Source organism: Dermacentor variabilis, chromosome 2, assembly GCF_050947875.1.
Source record: "Dermacentor variabilis isolate Ectoservices chromosome 2, ASM5094787v1, whole genome shotgun sequence".
Taxonomy (NCBI): Eukaryota; Metazoa; Arthropoda; class Arachnida; order Ixodida; family Ixodidae; genus Dermacentor; species Dermacentor variabilis.
In genome coordinates, this window is record NC_134569.1 from 1,380,261 (window position 1) to 1,401,048 (window position 20,788).

Consider the following 20,788-nt stretch of genomic DNA (forward strand, 5'->3'; position numbering starts at 1 on the left):
GACGGGTAAACCATTCCACAGTTTTATAGCAGCGAATGATGATGTATTTTTTCCATAGTTAGAATTAAGCATACGTAGTAGAAAATTGGAGTTACGTTATGAGAGCTGTTTAGTCAGTAAATTACAAAACATAATTGTTAGATGATAGCTGAACAAGTTCATCACAACAAGGATGTTATTTTCACGAAGTAGTAGAGTAGCATTCGTGAAAAACCGACTATTAGTGATAATGCGTATTGCTTCCTTTTGTAATTGCTGAATAGACGAGATATGACAGTTATATATGTTTTCCCAGGAAACAACGCCATAATTAATGTGACTGTGAATGAAGGCAAATCGTAATGCCAATAATGCGTCTTTAGAGAAATATATTCTTGATTGGATTAATGCTCTTATACCGAAGGTACAATTCTGCTTAATGAAGGCAATGTTGAGAAAACTTAAGGTTAGAATCTAATTTGATGCCCAAAAATGACACTTAGTCTGAGACGGGAATGTGATGACCATTTAGAGTTGTCTCAGGCAAACCAGGTAGTATTCTATGGCTAGAACAGAAAACTATGGATTTAGTTTTTGAAGGTTTGATCCTTAAATGATTGGACAAACACCAAGCAACAATATGGTCCAGCTCATTGTTTAGTTTAAGGGTTAAGTCTGTTAATGAATTGTCACGCAACAAGATAGCAGTATCGTCTGCGTATATTACACAATGTGCCGATTTAAGACACATGGGTAAATCATTAATATAAATAGAGAATAGTAAGGGATCTAGTATGGGGGGAGGCTTGTGGTGCACCTTGGTTAATAGAATATGCACCTAATAGAATATGCACCAAAAAAGAAATCTTTCTTATCTTTCATGTAGGTAACCTTTAAGTGGTTTAGTACTGGACCGGCAATTCCCAGGGCTTCAAGCTTAGTAAAAAGTATGTTATGATTAATTGTATCAAAAGATTTACTGAAGACCAAGAATGCCGAACCATTGAAGTTACCCGTATCAATCGTGGGACGAATGTAGTCGGTTAGGGATATTAAAGCTAAGTTGGTCGAACGGCCAGTGCGAAAAGCAAATTGCGAAGATTGCAGCAAATTAAATTTCTTAAAGTAATTATTTAGGCGCTTACAAAATAACGTCTCAACAACTTTACTAATCGACGAGAGAATAGAAATAGGACGATAGTTTAACACCTCCGTTTTATCACCTTTGTTATGTACAGGAATATTCTTAGCCCTTTTAAGCGAAGTAGGAAAAATACCACATTAAAACATAATAATTATAATACCGACACAGTGATGTCGGGCTCCCGCACCACGGCACGGCCCGCGCAAAGCTCGGCGCCATGAAAGACGATGAAGCGTGTAGGCTGCGCGCTCTTCCTCTGGCCCGCCATTAAAGAGAAGCGTCTACTTTGAATGAGTCCGTGTTCAATCTGCGCTACCTTTTTCTGGTGGAGGTGCCTGGTATATGCGACCACTCCCAGATCGATTACCGTCTATAAGCCCAACACGAAGTCCGATTGAGCTGACTCTTGTTCACGTACGGACAAGCCGCCGACTTCAAGGACTGCCACCTGAGCACAAGTCTCTGCCCAATCGAGGCAGAAGGATGAGTGCATCGGTTCAGTCTTTTTCCTCAACCGCACCGACCGAGGTCGTCCTTAACCAGCCGCGAATCCCCACGTCTTTCCATGAGGACACCTTCGAGGATGTTGAGGACTGGCTCGAACACTTTGAGCATGTAGCATAATTCGACGGCTGGACTCCAGAGCGCGAACTACGCAACGCCTACTTTGCCCTCGAGGACTATGCGCGGACATGGTTTGCGAACCGTGAGGCCGCCCTATCAACATGAGACGAATTCCGACGGCAGCTAATGAGCACATACGCACCAGTCTCGATCGCAAGGACCGAGCTGAATCTGCAATTCAGGGGAGAGTACAGAGGCCGAACGAAAGCGTCGCAATGTTTGCCGAAGATATGTGCCGACTTTTCCGACGCGCGAATCCAAACCAGCCGGAAGAAAAGAAGCTCAGGAATTTGATGCGCGGTGTCAAGCAAGAGCTATTCGGTGGCCTAATAGGCAACCCAGCAAAAACCGTTGTAGAGTTTCTCGCGGAAGCCAGATCAATGGAAAATGCACTGCAGAAACGAACAAGAAAGTACAACCGCGACGTGTCGGCCCTATCGCGTGACCCTCTCGCTATACCCTTGGACAACACAGACGCCTTGCGGGAGCTCATTAGACTTGTTCGAGAAGAGCTCCAAAACCTTCAGGTGGCTTCGGTACCGGTACAGTGACTCGCTCTGGCTGAGGCCGGCCGGGAGGAAATCAGGCAGGCAGTCCAAGTTCCACAGCACGAAGTACGGCAGCCACAGCCTCGCATGTCGTATGCGGAAGCTGCGCGAAGTTTGTTGTCGCCTATTTTTCACGGTGTGAGCGACGTCTCGGACTTTCATAATGTGCGCGCCGTTGAACAAGCAACTGGCGACTTCAGGCCTCGCTGCACGCCATTTATGGCTGAAACACGATCACCCCGCAAGAGCGACGTATGGCGCACTTTAGACCGGAGGCCCTGTGTTTTCATTGCGGTGAAACCGATCACCTCTACAGGGCGTCTCCTTACCGACGAGCTGGGCTCCGTGGATTTTCATTGAATGTGCCGTGCTCGCCCAATGGTGAACGCCCCCTGAAGTTTGAAGCCTACCTCGCTGACGCCAGGACCTCGTTTGCTCCACGATTCCGTGACCACCGGTCACCGTCACCCGTCCGAAACACGTCTTCCAGCCCCCTCTTCACGCCGAGCGGAACAAGGCGTCGCTCACCCAGCCCTGCCTCTCGGGAAAACTGAGTCCAGCGAGCTGCGGAGGTGAGGTCGCTGACGTTGCGAACGCTGAAGATCTTCCACTACGACGACCGCGATGTGACGGAACTGAAACGCAGATAAAACAGTGTTGTTCGGTGTCAGTATCTTGCGACGTACCAGTTACCATAGATGACCACGAAGTCACGGCGTTAATCGATATGGGTACGGACACGTCTGTTATGCGCCAGAATCTCGCGCGTATACTGAACAAAGTTTCGACGCAATGGACCGGGACTCAGATTCCTACTGAACCTCATAGCTCCTGAACCTCATAACTCCAATGGGCCGCTGCATGGCACGAGTCAACATTCAGGAATTAACGTACATCGGCGACTTCGTCATTCTTCCTGAATGTTCAAAGGACCTAATACTCGGCATGGATTTCCTTCAGGCGAACGGTGCCATCATCGACCTGCAAGAGTCTACAGTCAGCTTCGCTACTACGCAAGCCATCGCGAATAGTAATGGCGACATCGCGCTTTGTGTAGCTGACAATCACGTCACGTTACCACTCAAGAGCAGCGTGCTTACCCTTGTCCTATGCGACACGGAGGACGACGCCGAAAGAATAGCTGAGGCAAACATCCCCCTACTTCTTGAGCGCTACATTTGCATAGCCAGAGGGCTTCTTCAGGTGCGAAAGAAATGTTCAGTCGTTTTGCTAACAAACTTTAGCAACGAGTATCGGCATGTACCGCGAGCAACGACATTCGGATTCCTTTGCGAAATCATTGGTGTTACTGACATTGCCACATTCGAAATCGCATCGTCTCAGCAATCAGAGTTACCAAGCCTAATAGAAGTGATTCACGGTAACGCTGCTCTGCCACACTATCAGGAAGACCGTCTACTGAGTCTCGTGAATGAATTTGCGGACTGTTTTTCAAAGTACGGCGCACGTCCATCACAAAACACGGCATTATTACGGACGCGTCCGCACGTCCTGTTCGTCAGCATGCTTACAGAGTGTCTAAGGGAAAAGATCAAGCGTCAGGTGAAATAGATGCTCCAAGGCGACGTGATCCAGCCGTTCACAAGACCGCGGGCTTCCCCTGTAGTGTTAGTCAGAGAGAAAGACAACACACTACTCTTCTGTGTAGATCACAGAAAGTTGAACCGTGTCCCCAGGCGCGATGTTTATCCATTGCCACGCATCGACGACGAGTTGGATCGTCTGCAGCATGCCAAGTTTTTTTTCTTGGTTGGATGTTAATTCAGGGAATTGGCAAATCGAAGTTGATGAACAAGATCGTAAAGAAACTGCATTTGTGACACCTGACGGGCTTTATGAGGTTAAAGTTCGCCCGTTCGGTCTCTGTCCCGCACCTGCCACCTTTCAGCGGATGATGGATACCGTGCTTGCTGAACTCAAATGGCGAACCTGCCTCGTATACTTGGACGACATCGTCGTGTTCTCGAGCACGTTTGACGAACATCTCGCACGACTCGAGAGTGTCCTCACTGCGATCCGCACTGCTGGCCTTACCATCAAGCCTGAAAAATGCTACTTCGGGTTCCGAGTTATTACCTTCCACAGACAAGAAGGCTGTCCGACGCTTCCTTGATTTGTGCGCATTCTATAGGCGCTTTGTCGAGGGATTCTCCAGAATTGCTGAGCCTCTGACACGGTTTACACGCAATGATTTGCCTTTCATTTGGGCGGATGAGCAGCAGCAGTCGTTCAATGAATTGCGCAAGCGTTTGCTAGTGGCCGCTATACTTGCTCATTTCGACAAAAACGCAGACACTGAAATTTATACTGACGCCAGCAATGCGGGTCTCGGCGCAGTTCTTCTGCAGTGGCAAGCTGGTGCGGAACGTACCATTGCTTATGCAAGTCGCAGTCTCATCAAGGCTGAGAAAAACTACTCAACCACTGAAAAAGAATGCTTAGCGGTTGTGTGGGCAATTAGCAAATTCCGACCCTATTTCTACGGTAGACCTTTTAAGCCTGTCAGTGACCACCACGCCCTGTGCTGGCTTGCCAACCTCAAGGATCCTTCAGGCAGACTAGCCTGTTGGAGCTTGCTTTTACAAGAGTACGACGTTACAGTTGTCTACCGATCTGGAAGGAAGCACAGCAATGCTGACTGTCTGTCACGCACACCACTCCCTACACCATAATCGGACCCTGACCATGACTTGCCATTTGTCGGCGTTATCGACGTCATAACGATGGCTGAGTACCTGTACGCTGACCCTGAGCTGCTGCCGCAGATCTAGCACCTTCAAGGAGTTGAAGGTGTTTTACCCCGCGCGCTCGTCGGCGGCTTATCATCGTACTACTTGCACGACAACGTCCTTTACAGAAAAAACTGCGGAAGCGGTCCCAATACGTACCTCCTTGTCGTACCGTCGGCGCGGCGCCAAGACATTTTGCAAGCCTACCTTGATGAGCCATGCGCGGAACACCTGGGATTCGCTAAGACATTAGCAAGGATACGACAGAAGTATTATAGGCCCCGGCTTTTTTCTTCTGTGCAACGGTACGTGAAGACCTGCTGCAATTGTCAGCACCGCAAGAAACTACCAGTTAAGCCGGCTATCTTTCTACAGCCTGTGGACCCTCCTCAAGCACCATTCCCACAAATAGGTATGGATCTACTTGGGCCATTCCCAGTGACACCTTCGCGCAACAGATGGATAGTCGTCGCTACCGATCCTTAACCCGGTACGCCGAAACTGCAGCTATTCCGCAAGCAAACTCGTATGAAGTGGCCAAGTTCTTTGTACGCCACATCGTCCTACGACATGGCGCACCGTCTGTTCTTATCACCGACCGCGGTACAGCCTTTACAGCCAAGCTTATGCAGGACGTTCTCCAGCTGACGCATAGCTCTCACCGCAAGAGCACTGCGTATCGCCCTCAAACGAATGGATTAACGGAACGTCTGAACAGAACGCTGGCTGATATGCTGTCGATGTAGGCCGACGTAGAGCACAAGACGTGGGACGAGATTTTACCCTATGTGACCTTCGCCTATAACACTGCTGTACAGGAGACTACACAGTTTACGCCGTTCGGACATGTATACGGGCGCCACGTCACGTCGACACTGGACGCCATGCTACCGCTGGCTGATAACGGCCCGACCAGCGAACAGGTGGAATAGTACCTAGAAAGAGCTGAAGAAGCACGCCAGTTTGCTCGGCATCGTATCCGGAGGCAGTAGCAAACCGACACCCTTCGATACAACCAGGGTCGACGCGTCGTCCATTACAATCCCGGCGCCTGCGTGTGGGTCTGGACGCCCATCCGTCGATGTGGGCTCTCAGAGAAGTTGCTCCGCCGGTATTTTGGTCCCTACAAGGTTACACGCCGCCTCAGCGACGTGACCTACGAAGTCGTCCCCTGCAGTTCTGATCCCGGTTCGCTCCGTCGTCGTCCTCGCGCTGAAGTTATTCATGTAGTGCGCATGAAACCCTACTATGCGCGTACGTGAACGCCGAGATGTACCTGAGGAGCTCCGTTTCTTGTAGTCACTGAAATAACTTTTTGACGCGACCGAGACGGTCGCTTTTCGCATGGGGGGCAATTGACACAGTGATGTGGGGCTCTCGCACCGCGCGATGGCGCGCGCTATGGTCTTCGCCTTGATAAACGATGAAGTGTATAGGCTGCACGCTCTTCCTCTGACCCGCCATTAAAAAGAAGCGTCTGCTCCGTCTTGTATCTACGCTATAGTACAAAGTGCATCAGAAATAAGCGGTGGAACAAGTTTTAGATGACATACAGAAATATTTAACCCAGGGCTAGTATTCTTTATAGCTAATACAATGGAGCATACCTCATCTGCAGTTGCGGGAAAGAAAATGAGATAAATGGGATAAGGAGTAGTCATATGACGACTGCTGTATATGTTATAGAAGTAGTCACTGAAACTATTTGCTTTGCTAGAAGAATCAGTATGAGTTTTAAGGTTGCAGCTTATTTGATCAGCAATATTATCGGACTTAGGTAAGTTCATGAACACATTATGAAGTTGCCATTGTTTTTTGGGATTGTACTTGTGTTTTGCAAATTCATTTTCATAATACTGTCGTTTAGACTTCTTTAGAAAGTTAGTCAGGATATTACAATAATTTTGATAACGTGCCGCTAAGTGTACATTAAGTGCTTTCTTTTTAGTCTTCATGTATAGGTTTTCCTTTTTCTCATACTAATCACTAAACCTCTCGTTACCCAAGGGTTACCGGGAAACTTAAAATGTTTCTTGCATCTGATGATAGTGGTGTTAGCGCGAATGAGCGCTACAATGACGCGGACTAAAAGCGGAACATGTACGACGGACAAGGCGCTACTTCCAAGTAAATGTTTTTTTTTTTGAAGAAACAGGATTTTAAATAGATACAACCTAGAAAGGCCCATTGTGACATCACGACCTCCCTATCTCATTAGAAAAAGCTATCTGTTTTTCGGCAAGCGTCACTGAAGGGCAGCTAATGCACGTGCCTTCGGCTTTTGCAATGTAGAAAGCTTCTAATATCTCCCGTTCTAGTCTATCTCTAGACCGTGCCAGAAACCTGGTGTCACGGAGATACGGAGGCAATTGTGACGCTTACAGTGTTCTGCCAGATGGCCCCCCGCATTGTTATTTACGGCCAAATTGTGCCCACGCGCCCTTTCAATAAAACAGTGTCCGGTTTGACCGACATAAACCTGTTGGTAACTTAGGGGTATGTCATATACGATTATTACTTTTGCAAGCCGTGTACTGCGCTGCATGTTTCTTAGAGCATGGTTCGGGTTTTCAGTGTGTTCAATGAGGCTGGTTGGTTCATCTTTAGAATAAAAACAGTACACAGCGCTCTGTCCTGTTTAATCGCTCGTCCTGTGTTGCGCTGCTCCTGTTTTTATTCTAAAGGGATATCTTAGCCAACTTACATGGTGCACTGAAGAGAAGATTAACACTGTGCCTTTGCGCCACCTTCTTGAGGTTGTGGGACACCCTGTGGCAATAAGGAATCACATGTAATCGCTTCCTATCAACTTGCTCTTTTTGTGTTCATGCCCTCTCTTGCCTGTTCGATGTTCTGAAGAAGCTTATCGCAGACTCTAGAAATCAAGAGTGAAGGGAAACCGGCTAGGCGTAGCCTTGAAACCTGGTTATTAAAGCTACTTTCTACTTTGTGGATGCAAGATTTATTTAGAGCTTCTTTTAGACAAGTCGTTGCAACTCCTCTTTTTACTAGCTTGGAGTCCGCACTGTCGTATGAAATGAGCAGCTTGTTCAACCGCGGCTGCTATTCGAAACATACATGCATGTTCATTAGAGTGAGATTGAGGTCCAGAAAGCGAAAGCTGTTATTTGCTTTTTGTGGTTGAAATCCACCGCCTTGAATTTCTTCTCAATCGCGCTGATGGCCATCTCTCCATAGGCGCCCTTGGAAAGGATGACGAAGCCATCCTCCTTGTCCGCCTGTACCTTGACGAGGTCATTTTGCCGTAGGAAGTCAGTTATCTTCTTGAAGGGTGGGTTACGGGTGGTTTTCAAACGCACGGTCCGAAGAAGAGTATCCACCGCGTCACTGGTAGCGCGGTCCCGCTCTGCCTCGACAGCGCAGTTTCCTATTCGCCGGGCCGTAGCGAGCAACTGGTGCTTCTTAGACGGCGGCTCAAAGCTGTATTTCGTTCCTTTTTGAAGCAGACTCCTAACGTCGTCTGGGAGCACAACATCACCAAGTAGTGTCACTCTAGTTGCCTGAATGTTTCGCCGACTTCGCTTTGTTAGGCCTATTCTTGACCTTTGCCAAAGAAATTCAGTCACTTGTTTGGCAATCCTTTTGGACTGGGCGAATTCTCGGCCGCCTGCGACCTGATCCTTGCTTTCGTTGCACCGGAACCAAAGCCAGTCATTGTACTTACGTACCTGCCGCCCTTTCTCAGGCTTCCTTATCCTGTACATCATTTTGACGTGTCCCCATGAAGGTTCCAGACCACCAAGAAAGACTTGAACTTTGGGAGCAACTATTCCATGTTTGAGGTAGTGTGTCGCAATCGGAGACTGGCAGGAGTTGATTGTGGTGAGGTTGATGCACGTAGCGATGGGAAAAGTTTGAACTGGTGAAGACAGCAAAACATCAAAAGTAGCAAGGCTCGCACTGCAGGTATTTCGGCCTGAAAGGAGACTGATATTGGGAAATGGTCTGCGATCTGAATATCTATGACACCAGAGTTTGTAGTTGGCGCGATGTTAGAGCATGGCCAAGAAGCGTGTTGGTACCATAAGTAGAACACCTAGTAGGAGAGGCAATTAATGATTCCAGTATGAAACCAGCAAAACAATCTTTATAAGCTGTTAAACTTCCGTTGTCGACGTCAACTAAGTTGATGTTAATATCACCGACAATTAGGACTTGCTTATATTCAAGATATTTCTTTTTCCATAACTAGGGAGAGGTCACCCAGAAAATCAGGGTAGATGAAGAAGGAGAGCGGTATACACAACCAAAAATAAAACTGTTGCGATTATGAGAATTCAGATGTAAGTCAGTTTCAATCCATACCGATTCACAGTGAATTACATATGGAGAAATATGAAGCCGACGCTTATATTTAATATGAAGTGAAACAAATATAGCGGAAGCACCGTATCGATCCGCAACACGATGGCAGTATTCAGCTTGGTATGGACAAAAACCGTATAAATTGATATCCGCATTATCAAGCCATCATCATCATCAGCCTGGTTACGCCCACTGCAGGGCAAAAACCTCTCCCATACTTCTCCAACAACCCCGGTCATGTACTAATTCTGGCCATGTCGTACCTGTAAACTTCTTAATCTCATCCGCCCACCTAACTTTCTGCCGCCCCCTTCTACGCTTCCCTTCACTTCCCTTAATGACCATCGGTTATCTTCCCACTTCATTACATCTCCTGCCCATGCCCATTTCTTTCTCTTGATTTCAACTCAGATGTCATTAACTCGCGTTTGTTCCCTCACTCAATCTGCTCTTTTCTTATCCCTTAACGTTAGAGCCATCATCCTTCTTTCCATGCCTCGTTGCGTTGTCCTCAATTTAAGTAGAACCCTTTTCGTAAGCCTCCAGGTTTCTGCCCCGCAGGTGAGTACTGGTAAGACACAGCTATTATACACTTTTCTCTTGAGGGATAATGGCAACCTGCTGTTCATGATCTGAGAATGCCTGCCGAACGCACTCCAGCCCATTCTTATTCATCTGATTATTTGAGTCTCATGATCCGGATCCGCAGTCAGTACCTGTCCTAAGAAGATGTATTCCCTTAGCACTTCCAGTGCCTCGCGACCTATTGTAAATTGCTGTTTTCTTCCGATACTGTCAAACATTACTTTAGTTTTCTGCAGATTAATTTTTGACCCGCTCTTCTGCTTTGCCTCTCCAGGTCAGTGTGCATGCATTACAATTGGTCCCCTGAGTTACTAGGCAAGGCAATATCACCAGCGAATCGCAAGTTATTAAGGTATTCTCCATTAACTTTTATCCCCAATTCTTCCCAATCCAGGTCTTTGAATACCTCCTGTAAACACGCTGTGAATAGCATCGGAGAGATCGTATCTCCCTGCCGGACGTCTTTCCTTAATTGGATTATGTTGCTTTCTTTATGGAGGACTACGGTGGCTGTGGAAATGCGTTGTAACAGAGCTGCTTGTTGGCCTAGTTGGTGCTTTCTAAAAGACAGGTTTTTCTCGCAATTGTACGCTCACAAAAGGAAGACACATAAAGGCAACACGGGCGGCACTTCCAACTGATTTATTTTGGACTGTGACCCAAGAATATATATATACATACACGCAGGCGCTGGCTGTTCACAGATCTACGTAATCCAGTGGTCAAACAATCTAGTTTCCGATTTATAGAGCACGATAGATGTATGACTAATGCGATTTGTACCTTTCTTTTTTATATAGTAGGCTTCCAACAGCTCACGTACTGTTTGAAATGTACTTCTGCCGAGAATTCTAATCTCAGAAAAACGTGGTTTGCACATGCAGGCCTTGCAGTGCGCAGGCAAATGTGCCACGCCATCTTTCATTAGATTTAGTTTGTGTTCTCTGGCTCATTCATTTACGCAGCGTCCAGTCTGTCCTATATAGGACTTGCCGCACTCAAGGGGAATTGCATACACCACGCCTGTAGCGCATCTCCCCTAGGACGTGCTATGCTTCTTGGAACAGCCTTGCGAACTGGTCTCCTCGCGTGTGGTTTTCGAACAGAGTTGACCCAGTTTGACGGGGGCAGAAAAGGCAATGGGTACACCATACCGGCCTGCCACCTTCTTGAGGTTATCAAAAATAAATCAATTGGAAGTGCCGCCCATGTTGTCTTTATGTGTCTTCCTTTTTTGAGTGTTCATGACATCAAGACATGCTTCTAAAACGGAAATAAATGAAAACGAATCATTAAGTGGGTCAGTAAATGCAAAAATGGTATAATGGTTCTTGCGAAAACTTCGCGTAATAATATGAAGAATAGAGATATTAGAACATGTAAGCAACGGTTTGACTTCGGCTGGTGACAGCAAAAACATGATGAAAATATTCGGGGACGAGTGTGCAATCAGTCGGCAGGACAGGAAATGTAGCAATAAGGTATGCCTGCGCAAAGATGCCACATTCAGCCTCCGAGTTTATTCGGAAGACCCTGCTAACGGTTGATTTACGGACTTTAATCTGGCAACTTTCAGTCCAGAAAAACTGCCAACTGTTCTCTTTTTTCAGTGCAAGGGCCTTCCTGAATAAACGTTTGTTCTCGACTGTGAGGTGTTGGTTAAGGTTAATGAAACTATCTGTACTACCAGAAAAGCCAATCTGGGAGCATCGCAGACGAGCTTCGCGACCCTTGCGAAGAAATTCATTCTTCTTGTTACGTGAACGAAAACAATCAATGATGTTCCTGTCCGACATCTTGCTGGCTACACGATGAACTATGTCAATGTCTCCAGAAGAAATTGGGCACTCAGTTGGACCGGCAACCGTCATGATCGCAGAGCATTCCTCTCCTTGTGATGATGGAATGCCTTTAATATCGATGCTATTCATTTTGCTGTACTGTTCCATGTTTGCGATTCTCTTTGTTAATGCTTGATTCTGAGACGTTATAGCTTGGTTAGTAGTTACCAGTTCATTGAATATCGCTTTGAATGTTTCGTGCTGTTCGCTCATGAAACGCTCAGGTTCAACTAGAGAAGCAAGGTTGTCAATTCCCTGATCATCAAACCTCTTCCCAATCTTATGACGGGTCCTTCGAGTAGTGGAGTGCCTGAGGAATGAGGGGGGAGCAATGCTAACCTTTCCTGCCAACATTTTATGAAGGAAAGAAATGCGGTTCGGTTTTCTACGTGTACTAAGCAACGGGATAATATTGTGACTAGCCTTCAGACTATCCTTGTTGATTTAATAACATGTTCCCATGGGTGTGCAGCGCTACACGACGAAAGACAAGAGGAAGACCGCGCGGTTGCGCGGCGCACCCATAGGAAATGTTCAATCGCCAACTCGCCCAACTTGCCGTTTTAATTAGGTTTTAATAATCCGGAGAGCAGCGGGCTCTTGGAAAGCGCGCGCGTCGGGGTTGGCTCGCGAGCAAGGAAAGCGCGCGATCTTCTTTGTTCTTTTAGGCTCGACCTACTCTTGCCCTCGACCCACTACCTACATGTGGCATTAACCCCCCTTCCGAACAAAAGCATCGTCTCGATGCTGGAAAAGCGTAAGCAGTAAAAACGAAACAAACAAACGAAAAAAAAGAACACAACGCGGACAAAGCGAAAGTACGAAAGAAGAAAAAAAGAAACGTGCCGCTGGCACAGTCAATGAACAGAAAGGCAAGTTTACGAAGTTAAAGGAAAAGCAGAAACAAATAAGGGTGAATGGGAGAAAAATTTTATGAACGCGCAATGTACGGCTTCATGCGCAGAACATGAACTATGTCCGAGCTCGGTCGTCTTTGTGTGCGGGTCCGTGTTTGAGATGTTGTGTCCGGGACCACTTCGTACTTAACGTCACTGACGCGGCATAGTACTTTATACGTACCAAAATACCGGCTCAGTAACTTTTCACAGCGGCCCCGGTGGTGAACAGGAGTCTACATCCATACTTGGTCTCAGGGGTTGTAGGACACGTCCCTGTGGCGGATGCTGTAGCGGCGTGCGGCGTCCGTCTGCTGCTGCTGGCCGATGTGAAGCCGCGCGATCTGCCGGGCTTCCTCATCATGCTCAGCAAATTCACCGGCGTCAGTTGTTAAGTGGTCGCCGTCTTGACACAGCAGCATTGCATCCAGCATCGTCTGGACTTAGCGACCATAGAGAAGGCGAAATGGTGTGAATCACATCGTCTCTTGCACGGCGGTGTTATACGCGAAGGTCACGTAAGGCAGGATCCGATCCCTTATTTTGTGTTGGACGTTGATGTACACGGAAATTTCGTATATGATCGTCTTATTCAGTCGCTCAGTAAGTCTGTTGGTCTGTGTATGATACGCGGTCGTTGTTCGATGCCTGGTGTTGCTTAACTCAATAACTTCATCCATAGGCTGGGCAGTGAATGCTGTCCCTCTGTCTATTATGACAGTGGAAGGAGCACCGTGGCGCATGAAGAATTGCGCTACCTCTGAAGCCGTGGCTCATGGGATACCTGCGTCTTAGCATAAAGTTTTAAATAATCAGTTGCGACGTTCACGCATTTGTTGCCGTCGGCAGAAAGAGGGAACGGTCCGAGAATGTCCACGCCGATTTGGTCGAAAGGCGTGTGAGGTGCTTCGATTGGCTAAGGGAAGCCAGCGGGCTTAACCGAAGGTGCCTTTCGACGGTGGCATTCACGACAGCCTTTAACGTACTGTTTGACGTTTGCCGAAAGCCCGGGCCAATAGTACATCTTGCGTACTCCAGCGAGTGTTCGTGAGAAGCCTAAATGTCCAGATGTAGGTTCGTCGTGGTAAGCGAAGAGGACGTCATCTCGCATGTCTCTTAGTACCACCAGGAGGTAAGCACGGCTGTTCGAACGGGCATTCTTCTTATACAGCACGTTGTCTCGCACCCAAAAGGACGTCAACGAGCGGGATAGATGGCGTGGTATGGCTGTTCCGCGGCCCTCTAAGTCATCGATGATCGGTCCAATCTCAGCGTAGTCACGCTGCCCTCTGATCAAGTCCGATGAACTAATACGCCCAGGTAGACGTCATTGTCCTCTGTTTCCTGACTGACAGGAGCAGTGGGTGCGCGGGACAGTGTATCAGCGTCTTCGCGCTTATGGCCAGACTTATAAACGATAGTGACGCCAAATTCACGTAGCCGCAAACTCCACCACGCCAGTCGTACTGAAGGGGCGCGCATGTTTGCCAACCAACAGAGCGCATGGTGGTCTGTCACTACTTTGAAGGGACGACCATAGAGGTAGGGGCGAAACTTGATAATCGCCCACACGACTGCGAGACACTCTTCCTCCGTAGTCGAATAATTCACCTCGGCGCGGTACAGTGAGTGGCTGGCATGGGCGATAACTCTAAATTTACACTCCATCTTGACGCACTGCGCCAAGGCCAATGCTACATGCGTCGGTATGCACCTCTGTATCGGCATCATCGTCAAAATGTGCAAGAACGGGTGCTGACTGTAGGCGCTGTCGTAATTCAGTAAAAGCTGCCTGTTGCTCATTATTCCAGACAAATGGCGTGTCGTCCCTCGTAAGGCGAGTCAGAGGCTCCGCTATCTTCGAAAAGCCCTTGATAAACCAGCGATAGTATAGGCGCACAATCTCAGAAAGCGCCGGACGGCCTTCTTATCGGCATGAGCTGGAAATGCAGCCACTGCAGCAAGCTTGTCTGGATCGGGTAAGACCCCTTTGGCGCTTACTACATGCCCGAGGAACTTGAGCTCTTCGTAAACGAAGTGGCACTTTTGCGGCTTAAGTGTGAGGTCTGCCGATTGGATGGATTCTAGCACACTCCGCAGGCGGTGAAGATGCTGCATGTTCGAACGTTTCGAAAAATACCACCACATCATCAAAGTACACAAGACAAGTCTGCCACTACGGACCAATGAGGACAGTGTCCATCAGTCGCTGGAAAGTAGCCGAGGCTGAACGCAAGCTAAAAGGAATGTCTCGAAATTCGTAGAGACCATCTGGAGTCACAAATGCTGTTTTCTCGCGGTCTAGTTCGTCTAGCTCGATTTGCCAGTAGCCACTTTTTAAATCGAGAGAAGAAATATAGTGGGCACGCCGTAGCTTATCTAACGAGTCATCGATGCGCGGCAGCGGGTACACGTCCTTCTTAGTCACGTTGTTAAGCTTCCGGTAGTCGACACAGAAGCGGAGCGTTCCGTCTTCCTTTTTGAGAAGAACAACCGGAGACGACCACAGCCTGTTGGAAGGTTCGATGATGCCATCGTCATGCATCTCCCGGACCTGCGTACGCATGGCTTCGCGTTCTTTTGCCGACACGCGCTAAGGCTGCTGGTGTATCAGGCGTGCGTCCTCGAACGTGGTGATCCTGTGTGTAGCGATGTGAGTCCGCAATCCATGCAAGAGCTTGCGCAGTGCTGTCTGGCTATCGGTGGATAGCCCAGAATTGATGTCGATGTGGCCCGGAGGCGTGTCTGTTGTCTCTACTACTTCCGACATGAAACAGTTCTTAACGTTTGCTACTTCGCCTGCAAACGCTATCTAAGTGCCATGGAAAAAATGTCAGCGCTCGTTGCTAAAGTTGGTAACGAGCAGTTGCGACTGGCCATCGCGAAGCTGTATAACGCTTCTAGCCACACAAACACTTTGCTTCAGGAGGTGTTCCAAATTAGTTTTGGCCACCGCTTCGCCATTGCGTAAGCCACAGCATGCGACGTCGATGAGGACACTGGCTCGTGGAGGAAGGGTTACACTGTCCCCAGAAACACGAAGTACGTCGGCGCGTCGTTGATCGTCCTGCACGTCGATTGCTCGGTCGGATGAGAATGGCATACGACGCTCTTGAAGATTAATAATAGCGTCATACTCCTGCAGGAAGTCAACGCCAGGAATAACGTCGCGGGAGCGTTCCCGTAACACGAGGCAACACGCCACGAATGTAGATCCTTGAATTTCAACTGCAGTCGTGCCGGCGCCCAATGGTGTAACAATATGGCCACCAGCTGTGCGAGTTATACCAGGGCGTGATTACTTTCTTAAGCTGCATTGCCATTTTCCCACTAAGTATCGAGTAGTCTGCGCCGGTGTCCACTATAGCGCTAACGGCGTAACCGTCAATAGTCACTGCTATATCGAAAGAAAGCCGGTCGTCCTGTTCAGCTGCAAGTGGTGTAGGATCGGGACCTGTCCGTGTCTGCGTCGATCGGGAGTCTTCAGTACTTCGATCGTCAGCGACCTCAACCCAAAGGTCGCTTTAGTTAGTTTTCCCGGCGGGCACTGGGTGACCGCATGGTAGAATACCGCTGGGGTGGAGGTGAAAGTCGTCTCGGAGACGGCGACCACTACTACCGCCCGGCAGGCGGTGGCAAGCGTTGCTCAGAGAGGTAGTCATCAATGTCCCGGGGTCGCTGGCCAGTCGGGCCAGCGGCGAGTATGCGGAGAAGCCGCGAAGTACAAGGCGCCGGTATGGGCACTTCCGGTACAGGTGGTCAACCTCACCGCAGTGTACGCACAGAGGCCAGCGACCGGGTGTGCGCCAAACATCCGACTTCCGAGGGGACGTGCGTCTATAGTCGATGTAGTGGACCGGTTTCTCCGGACGATGGGCAACTGGAGCGGCATGAAGAAAGGGAGGTGGCGTGTACCCAGCTTCAAAGTACGATATCCGCTGCGCCGACTGTAGTGACACTGTAAGGGGAGTGCGGACGATCAGCGATGGAGAGGAAGCAGGGTGCCTTAAGGCTTCCGAGCAGGTCGCACGGCGGTATTCAGTAGGTCGTGCCGTAGCATGATCAGGTGGCAAGTTATCGCGAAAGGCCTGGTGCAGCTCGTCTTTGATGACGCTTGTAAGAGCTTTCTATAGGGTGCGGTGTTGGTGTGACGCTGGCCTTTTGTAACTCTTCACGCACTACAGAGCAGATGAGCTCTCTCAGACAGTCGCTGTTGCTTGCGATGGTCGTGAAAGTGTCAGCAGCGGACATGCTGTTCACAGCGGACATGCCGCGCATACTGGTTGGACTGATGCAGTAGTATCTTTTCCATGGTCACGGCCCCGGACAACAACTCCGCGACCGTCTTCGGAGGGCTCCGCACTCTTTTACCCCGCGCATCAGATGGCGTGACTTCTTCTCCTCCGACATTCCTGGATCTGCTCGTCTGAAGAGGCGCGTCGTGTCTTCGATGTATGTGGTTAGTTTCGTTAGGCAACTGCGCGCGGGCCTGAATCGGTCGATCCGCTCGTTCGTGGCGATCAGAATTGGTGTAGGTATGAAGCAGCCGACGACAAAATTCGTGCCACGACGTCAATTGCTCCCCATGGTTCCGATACAATTTACGCGCACCGTCCTCCAGGTAGGAGTATACGTGTCTCAGTTTTGCCGCGTCGTTCCAATGGTTCAAGGCGGCCACGCGCTCGAAGTCAGCCATCCAGTCTTCGACGTCTTCGAACACTGCGCCATGGAACGTCGTCTGAATACGTGGGCTTTCAAGTGTATGCCGGTTCAACATCGTGCTCTCCGTACCGGTTGGGGCGGGTAGAGTTGAAGTGCTGGTCGTGCCGGTTGAAGTGGTGCGCGTAGCGCCGACGACTTCCGGTGATAGTCCCCTCATCCTGCGGCTGGCCCGACGCACGGGAGTGTCGAGTGACACTGGATTCGTCGTGCGGATCCTTGGACGGGTTTGCAACATCCGTGAGGTCTACCCGGCACCTCCACCAGTTTGTCACGAGCCTTCAGAATATTCTCGGAGTTTTAATAAAATGGAGAGCAGGGGGCTCTTGGAAAGCGCGTCCGTCGGGTTGGCTCGCGAGCAGGGAAAGCGCGCGGTCATCTGTGTTCTTTTAGGCTCGACCCACCCTTGCCCTCGACCCACTACCTACATGTGGCAATAATGTCCTTCATAAGCTGTGTTGCGGAGTCTGACCTTCTGTATTTATGAAAAATGAAGCGTACTGCCTTTCTCTGAACGAGCTCTAATTGATAGATGTCTTTCTCAACGAGCGGGTCCCAAATTACGGACGAGTATTCTAGTTTAGACCTGATGAAAGCTTTATAAGCCAAGAGCTTAATATGGCTTGGACTATGCTTTAATTTTTTGTCTCCCGAAACAGAGTTTCGAGAATGCAGTTGAACAGATCTGAGAGATATGAGTGCCCCAGGTTCATCGGTTGTTAAGAGTTAATAATAATAATATTTGGGGTTTTACGTGCCAAAACCACTTTCTGATTATGAGGCACGCCGTAGTGGAGGACTCCGGAAATTTTGACCACCTGGGGTTCTTTAACGTGCACCTAAATCTAAGCACACGGGTGTTTTCGCATTTCGCCCCCATCGAAATGCGGCCGCCGTGTGTTAAGAGTTATTCCTAGATATATATATTGTCACGTGGTAGTGACGTTAAAGAATACAGTAGCAATGCTGTGAAAGACAAAACTAACTTTTATTGGGCGAACCTGTGCCCACAAAAACAGGCTACACTTATAGCACAACGATAGCGGCGAACACAGTCGGCGATCGTCAAAATTCTGATCAGTGGGTCAAGCGCGTCGGCTTTTATAGATCACTCGTCGAATGTCCCAGAGTAACCGCTGGGAACCGCGTGTCTTCAGCAAAGTTCTACACTATTCGCGTCGCGCGTACATGTAATCAGATTACACAAGTTACGGTGAAAGACAGTGAACGGAACCATCGATAACATTCCAGAAACTTAACTCTGTTACATGCAGGCGCGTCCTGCGATTTGCGATAACATTTGTTAGGCGGTTAGAAGTGGTCGCCCGATAAAGATAAAGAAGTACATGTGTCATTACCCCCATCTTAAAAAGCATCGTCCCGATGCTACAAGTATAAGAGAGCGAAACACAAAAGGACACTTATTGAGCAAAACTGACAAAGCAACGAAAAGAAACAAAGGCCAAAGGCCAGTTACGCGAAGTCCCAAAGTTCATTAACGCTGGTAGTACGGCTTGAGTCGCACAACGTGGACTATTTCAGGCCGCGAGCGGCGCCGCTGCGATAGCGAAATGTCTTCTGGCATGACCTCATAGTCCAGTGCGCCAATACGTCGGATGATCTTGTACGGTCCGAAATAGCGACGCAATAGCTTCTCGCTCAGTCCTCGTCGGCGTATAGGGGTCCATACCCAAACACGGTCACCGGGCTGGTACTCGACGAAGCGTCGTTGGAGGTTGTAGTGTCGGCTGTCGGTACGCTGCTGGTTCTTGATACGTAGGCGGGCGAGTTGTCGGGCTTCTTCGGCGCACTGGAGAAAGGTCGCGACGTCAAGATTCTCTTCGTCCATGATGTGCGGCAGCATGGCGTCGAGCGTCGTCGTCAGGTTCCTGCCGTAAACCAGCTTAAACGGCGTGATCTGTGTTGTTTCTTGCACCGCCTTGTTGTAAGCAAAGGTTACGTACGGCAGGACCGCGTCCCACGTCTTGTGCTCGAAGTCGACGTACATTACCAACACGTCGGCGAGGGTCTTGTTCAAGCGCTCCGTGAGACCATTCGTCTGCGGGTGGTAGGCAGTTGTCTTCCTGTGCCTTGTATGGCTGTACTGAAGAATGGCTTGGGTGAGCTCTGCTGTAAACGCTGTTCCTTCGTCGGTGATGAGGACTTCTGGCGCAACATGTCGAAGCAGAATGTTCTCGACGAAAAATTTCGCCACTTCGGCTGCGCTGCCTTTCGGTAGAGCTTTAGTTTCAGCGAAGCGGGTGAGATAGTCCGTCGCCACGACGATCCACTTATTTCCGGACGTTGATGGCGGGAACGGTCCCAGCAAATCCATCCCGATGTGCTGAAATGGTCGGCAAGGATGTTTGATCGGCTGTAGTAATCCTGCTGGCCTTGTCCGTGGTGTCTTGCGTCGCTGACAGTCTCGGCATGTCTTGACGTAAGGTGCGATGTCGGCGGTCAGACGCAGCCAGTAATACCTTTGCTGTATCCTCGACAGCGTTCGGGAGAATCCGAGGTGCCCAGCGGTCGGATAGTCATGCAGACCGTACAGTACTTCTGGACGCAGCGCTGACGGAACAACAAGAAGGTAGCTGGCGCTAACTGGTGAGAAGTTCTTCTTTACGAGCAGGTTGTTTTGTAATGTGAACGAAGACAATCCACGCCTAAATGCCCTAGGTACTACGTCGGTGTTCCCTTCCAAATACTGGACGAGGCCTTTCAGCTCCGGGTCTGCTCGTTGCTGTTTATTGAAGTCTTTTGCGCTGATTATTGCGAGGAAAGCGTCGTCATCCTCGTCGTCTTCCGGAGGGGGATCGATGGGGGCGTGTGATAGGCAGTCGGCGTCTGAGTGTTTTCGTCCGGACTTGTAGATTACCTTGACGTCATATTTTTGCAGTCTGAGGCTCCACTTCGCCAGCCGTCCTGAAGGGTTCTTTAGTTTAGCTAGCCAACACAACGCGTAATGGTCGCTGACGACTTTGAATGGCCTGCCATATAGGTAAGGGCGGAATTTTGCTGTAGCCCAAATGATGGCGAAGCATTCCTTTTCAGTCGTAGAATAATTGCCTTCCGCATTTGACAGCAACCGGCTAGCATAAGATATCACCCGTTCATGTCCGTCTTTCTTCTGGACTAGGACGGCACCGAGGCCTAGGCTACTGGCGTCAGTGTGGATTTCGGTATCGGCATCTTCGTCGAAAGGTGCAAGTACCGGCGACTGCATGCGTCGTTTTAGTTCTTCAAATGCGTCGGCCTGCGGCGTTTGCCATTTGAACTCGACATAAGATTTGGTTAGATGCGTTAGCGGCTCGGCAATGCGTGAAAAGTCCTTGACAAAGCGCCTGTAGTAGGCACACATGCCAAGGAATCTACG

The 20,788-nt window shown here is 49.1% G+C and overlaps 1 protein-coding gene across 1 annotated transcript in view; it reads left to right on the forward strand.

The window, feature by feature from the left end:
* Window positions 1–20,788, forward strand: part of LOC142570245 (putative transporter YutK) — a 518,716-nt gene that overhangs the window by 243,056 nt on the left and 254,872 nt on the right. The window lies entirely within an intron of this gene.